We start from the raw sequence: 6,000 nt of genomic DNA on the forward strand, positions 1-6,000 counted from the left end.
GCTTAATGGTCTGAATATTGATTTTAAGGATCACCTTATTTTCATCCGCATTCTTAGATTTTGACATTGTTCTCGAAAAAGAAGGAAGAGGGACATACAATCTCATAATTGGTTTGGTTAGCATGTTCTGTAATGATGGACCAACTTAAGTAAAAGTTTCAATCTTCGGTGGAGGAAATGCTTCTGGGGTTGAATTGTTGACTTCTTGATTTGGAATTGGATCAAATATTGTGTTTGGGTGAGGTGGCGTGTCAATCTGTGTGCCACTTTGGAGAGTTAGGGTACAATCATTCTCCATTGGATTACTCTCGAGTTCTTTGGGTAATTCTCCAAAATTTCAAACCTCGAGATTGCTCAATGAAGTAGCAATTTGTCTCATAGTACTCGCCAAATTCTTGAGGGATGCTTCACCACTTTGAAGAATAACTTGGGTCTGTATATTTGAAGCCAGCAAGGTTTTCAGCATATTTATAATTGATGGGTCCTGATCTTTTGACAATTCCTATAAGAGGTTGTTGAGGAAAATGCCCATAAGCCTGTTGTGACATTTGTTGAAGTTAGAGATTGTTGGCATTTAATGCATTGATGAGATCTTCAATTCGTGGATCTGAATATTGTGGCACGAATTCATTATATTCTGATTAAGAGTAGTAATTTGGCTCAACATATTGATTTCCACCATAGAAAGTATTAGAATATTTCTCCCATTGTGAATTATAATTGTTAGAATATGAGTCATATCTATTGATTTGTGGAACATAATAGTGTTGATAGTACATTGATATCTCTCAAATCAAGTTGTATGCAAGTCCTGAGACCATCAACCACAAATATTAAACCGTTAGTAAACAAACAAAAAATGAATAACAGATTAAATAAAATAGTTCCAGCAACGGCGAAAAAAACTTGATGCGTGTCGTATGCCATACCAAATTTAATTATATTTATTCTTTACTACTCACTAAATTATCAATAAAGTGCTAGTAATGGCCGAACCAATGAGGAATATTATTTAATTTATCATTCAAAATAAAAACAAGAATTAAATATGAGATTTTGTTTCAGTATTTAATCACATAAACTAAAGTAATAAACCGAGAACAATGGATAATACGATTTTAGAAAACAATTAAGAATTATTCTCCTACCTTAGACAATTAATCTATCAACAATGAAAAATAATATTCCCTATTCCCAATTAATTTATTAATCCCACTGATAACACTTAAGTAGTCAATTATCTCAGTTTCCCTATTATAATTAATTAAAGATAAGCGCTCTTAATTAATTCTTTTTACCAAGTAATAAAATCATTAAGCATGTGATCTATTTAACCCATGAAAAGCATTAAATTCAATAGAAATAAGTTAATCTAGGCAACAAATGCATTAATCATGCATTTCATTTAACCTAGGTTCTACTCTTCATCACACTTAAAATACCTATCATAATACCATACTGCAATTTATCACTCTACTTAGAATCCTAGAATATTAGGTGCATAGAAATCGTAAGATGATTGTAAAAGAATGCAAAACCCTAATTGTAACGCCCTCGTTAGCCAAGACCGTTACACTGTGTATTTTAAATAGTGCTTAACTCGCTAAATGAGTCATTAGGCCATAAACGTTCATCTAAGTGCGACTATTGGGCCAGGGTTAAAAATATTAAACTGTACATGGGATCGAATAATAACGTTTACCAAGTTGTTTAAAGTTTCTAAAAGGTCATTACAACTTAAAAGTTACAACGCGCCGACCTAAGCGACAAAAATAGTGTTACACCCTAGTTACTCTGAGAAACCTTTGTCGTGGTGGTCAAGTAGCCGCATATGTACACATCACCACCTAAGCTCTCCAACTCATGGCTAGTCCATCTTTCCTTTCCCTTTACCTGCACCACATAGCACCCGTGAGCCAAGGCCTAGCAAGAAAACTTAATACAAGTGCATGAAAAATATATATAGATTCAGAGGTATATCTAGCACACCTAGCAGTGATAACCTACTCATGCATGCGTACATGTACAAATAAAGGATTACAGAATTATTATGGGGCTCGCAGCCCTAATCAGATGACCATAGAGTCAATTTGGGGACTTTTGCCTTGAATAGATGACCGTAGAGTTAACCTGGGGCAATTTCCCCTGAATAGATGACCATAGAGTTAACCTGGGGCCCTTTTCCCTAGCTATGTGAACATAAGGTCAACCTGGGTCCTTTGCCCTAGCTCTGTGTAACTAGCCACAGAGCTAGTCAAGCGCTTTATTTTTCAACTACCATTGGGTCGAACGAGCGTGTAATGCTCTCCTGACTGGCTCTAATCATATGGACCAGTGCACATCGCTATTGTCGTCCTTGACTGATAAGTCAATGCTTTACTCATGTATATAATGCCAACAAGCATTCATCATATAAAAAATATCCATATATAGAGCACTCAACATGCTTCATCAATAATCAAAGGCATAATCATAATCATGCGCATTGATAAGGACCAATGCCCAATCAAAACTTTATTGAACATTCGGGCCAAGCCCTAATCATGTACATCACATAACGAGTGCAGTTTTCTTACCTCATGTCCGAGTGTAATGAAAAATAAGAACGACCCTAGATCACGATCCTGCTACTGAGCCCCTAGCGATAACCTAGTAACAACCAATTATAGAATCTCATCAATAATGAGTAAATAAAGGCTTCTGGAGCAAGTCCTAACCTTTGGGACATCGAATCCTACCAAACCGAGTAGTAGGATCGATATCGAGCCCTTAGGTTTAAGTTCCCATCACTAAAAACCCATTTTGGCCATTTTCCCCTTTTAGGTTGCAGTCCTAAAAACCCGAGCCGCGGCCTGCTCAAGAACAGGGGCTAACTCCTTCTCTATCTATGTCGCGGGCCACGACTCGACAAATGGTGTCGCGGCCCAAGGTGCCCCCAACAACCAAATCCTCCTATTTTTCAAGCCTGGGCTGCGGCACACAAGAAAAGGGTCGTGGCCCAAACACGAACACAGCCCAAAAACACTGTTTTCCCCATTTTAAATCCTTTCAAAAACCTATCCAAACATACCCAAATCTCAAAAACCAAGTTCCCAATCCTTCCAATGAAACCAAAATCTTCAAAACCCAAGCTTCAAATCATTCAGAAACTCCTCAAAACGAAAAAATCCAAATTCAAAACATATGAAATTTTATGAAATGGAAACTCGAAAATTCAAAGGTTAAATTACCTCTGATTATGTCATTTCTTGCTAAATCCTTTGGCTTATAAGCTTCTAATCTTTCCTAGAATTGTTATGACTCGATCCTCGCTTGAATTAGAATCCTAAAACTCAAATTTCCATAAAAAATGTGACGACCAGTAAAAAGTGATAACGGGAGAGAGAGAAACAGTGTTTTCAACGTATATCTATTTCTATGAGGTTACTTCGAGTGTAAGTAACATTAAGTAAGATGCAAGGCTTGGGGTCCCAAAAACGTCCCTGGGGTAAAATAGTGAAAACTCCCAGAATTTCCTCATGATCTCACTAACTCTCAATAAATCACCCAATATTCATTCCCATTACCCAATAACCTGGTAATGTATTAAATACCTAAAATACCCCTTGAGTCACCCCAAGTCAAGTATTGTTCGCGTTGTGACTTTCCCGCTAACTTGCACTCTAGGATTGACTCTTGCCGAGTAACCCAAATATATCAACATAATAATGTGGTCCCACACATATATGCCAAATATACCATAACAGGCAAAATTACAAAAATTGCCCTTCTAATAAGAGACGGGCCCACATACTTCGTTAATAAACCTAAACATACATATCAAGTCATATGATAAGATAACTCACATTATCAAAAAATTACACGCATATATAACACATAAACATGTAATTTCCATAATTTTTCGTTCTGGCCCCCTAACCAAGGCCCTAAGCCGTATTAGGTAATTTGGGACGTTACATGTAACGCCCTGGACAACCAAGACCGTTACACTGTGTGTTTGAAATAGTGCGAGACTTGCTAATCAAGTCATTTAAATAAAAATGTGAACCTAATGACACAAATAGGTTAGGTTTAAAAGATTTTGGTTATAAAGGAATAATTTTCATTAAAATAAATGTTTGGTAAATGGGATCCCAAATCGGGGTTTAAATAACGTAATTATTGAATTTCCAAATCAAATAAATAATCAAGCCACTCTAATGGAAAAATACACGTTTTAGGTTTCTGTCCCTGTACAATCCCTCGACCGTGGCGGCCGAGCAGCTGACAATATACACCTCGCCCCCAGAGCTCTCCAATCCATGGTTGAACCATCTTACACTTGCCTTAACCTGCACCACGTAGCACCCGTGAGCCAAGGCCCAGCAAGAAAACATAATATCATAGCATAATCAGTGTTAACAACTAAGTAACTCACACAGCATAATCGAATGATTTACAAGACATTAATCAATTACCCAACAAGCCCTAACATTTGTTCAATGAAGCACATCAGTCAATAACCAATGATCAAGTTCTAAATATTCAGCACATCTTACACAACAATTAACAATAGAATACATGTCAAGCAACAACTAGGGTTAACGCCCGTAGGCCGCACCCTCTTTTTAACCCACTGTCTTTGGCTCGCTTAGGCCAAGCCCAGTGTTCACCCCACTGAATCCGGCCCGCTTAAACCGAGCTCAGTGATTATTAAGCTGTCCTCAGCTACCAGTGGCCGAGCCGTGCCTTGTGCGCAAGTATTGATACTGGCACTCTTAGGCCGTTTTATTACATGTCCCCATGGCATAATACCACCTCATGACATTCATACAAGTATAGGGAACACTTAGTCCCAACATGCTCACATGGTTTATCACAATCATATAACAGTGCATACAAACTTAGGGAACACTTAGTGCCATCCTATCCACATAAACGGGTGAAGTTCTCTTACCTTTAATGCCAAGTGCTTTGATGAAGAAAAATGACCCCCAAGCACGATCCTGCCCCGAGCCCAAGCGTATACCTAGTCACAACCATGATAAAGGATTCCATAAATAATTGTATAAGAGTTTCCGAATAGAGTTTTAGCCTCCGGGACATCGAATTCCACCAAACATGGTAGTGGGATCGATCCCGAGCACTCTAGGTTAGGTTCCTATGCTTAAAATCTCCAAAACGCTAAAAATGCCGTTAAGGGTCGCGGCTCAAACTTCCCATGTCGTGGCATGCCCACAACCAGAGGCCCAACCTCGCCCTAAAACAAACACGGGCTACGTCTCAGCATACCCCATGTCGCGCCCCGCCCTTCTTCCCCAGCCTCCATCTGCTTCGAAGGGCCACGGCAACCAAAAACTGAGATACGGCCCAACCCCTTCGAACCCATAAAAACCACCATTTTCTCTTCCAAAATCCAGCCAATTACCCCTTAAATCAATCTAACAGCTTAATTTAATCATCCCAAAAGTTCCACTATGATTCCAATAGTAAAACCTAACAAACTCTAGCTTTAAAACTCATCAAACTCAAGATTCAATCTTCAACTTCAACACCTTAAAAGAAGTAAGAAAAGCAGCCAATAACTACTGAATTAACTAGCTAAAATCACAGTTTAATGCTTACCTTAGCTCTGCTTGAGTCCACCAATTAACACAGAACAATCTCCAAGTGTTAGAGCCCAAAATCCTAACTTTGTTCTTCAAAACTCCCCTTGGAATAACTTAGAGAAAGAAGAGAGAGAATAGAGGGTGCCTTGGGTCGGTTCACAATGTTCTGAAAATTTCTTGGTTTTGTTTTATTTAACTTAAGTTTCTAAGGTTATCTCAAAGGCTCGGGGTACCAAAAACGTCCCCGAGGGCAAAATGGTAAAATTCCCCGGTATTCCCACCTAGGCTTCCTAACATCAATTATATCTCCAATTATTTATTTTCAAAACCCAATAAACCAAATAAATGTCCTTTACCCAAAATACCCCTTGACTCGCCCCGAGTTAAGTACCGAGTCCCGTTGTGATGTTCT

The sequence above is a fragment of the Humulus lupulus genome, chromosome 6 (genome assembly GCF_963169125.1).
Source record: "Humulus lupulus chromosome 6, drHumLupu1.1, whole genome shotgun sequence".
NCBI lineage: Eukaryota > Viridiplantae > Streptophyta > Magnoliopsida > Rosales > Cannabaceae > Humulus > Humulus lupulus.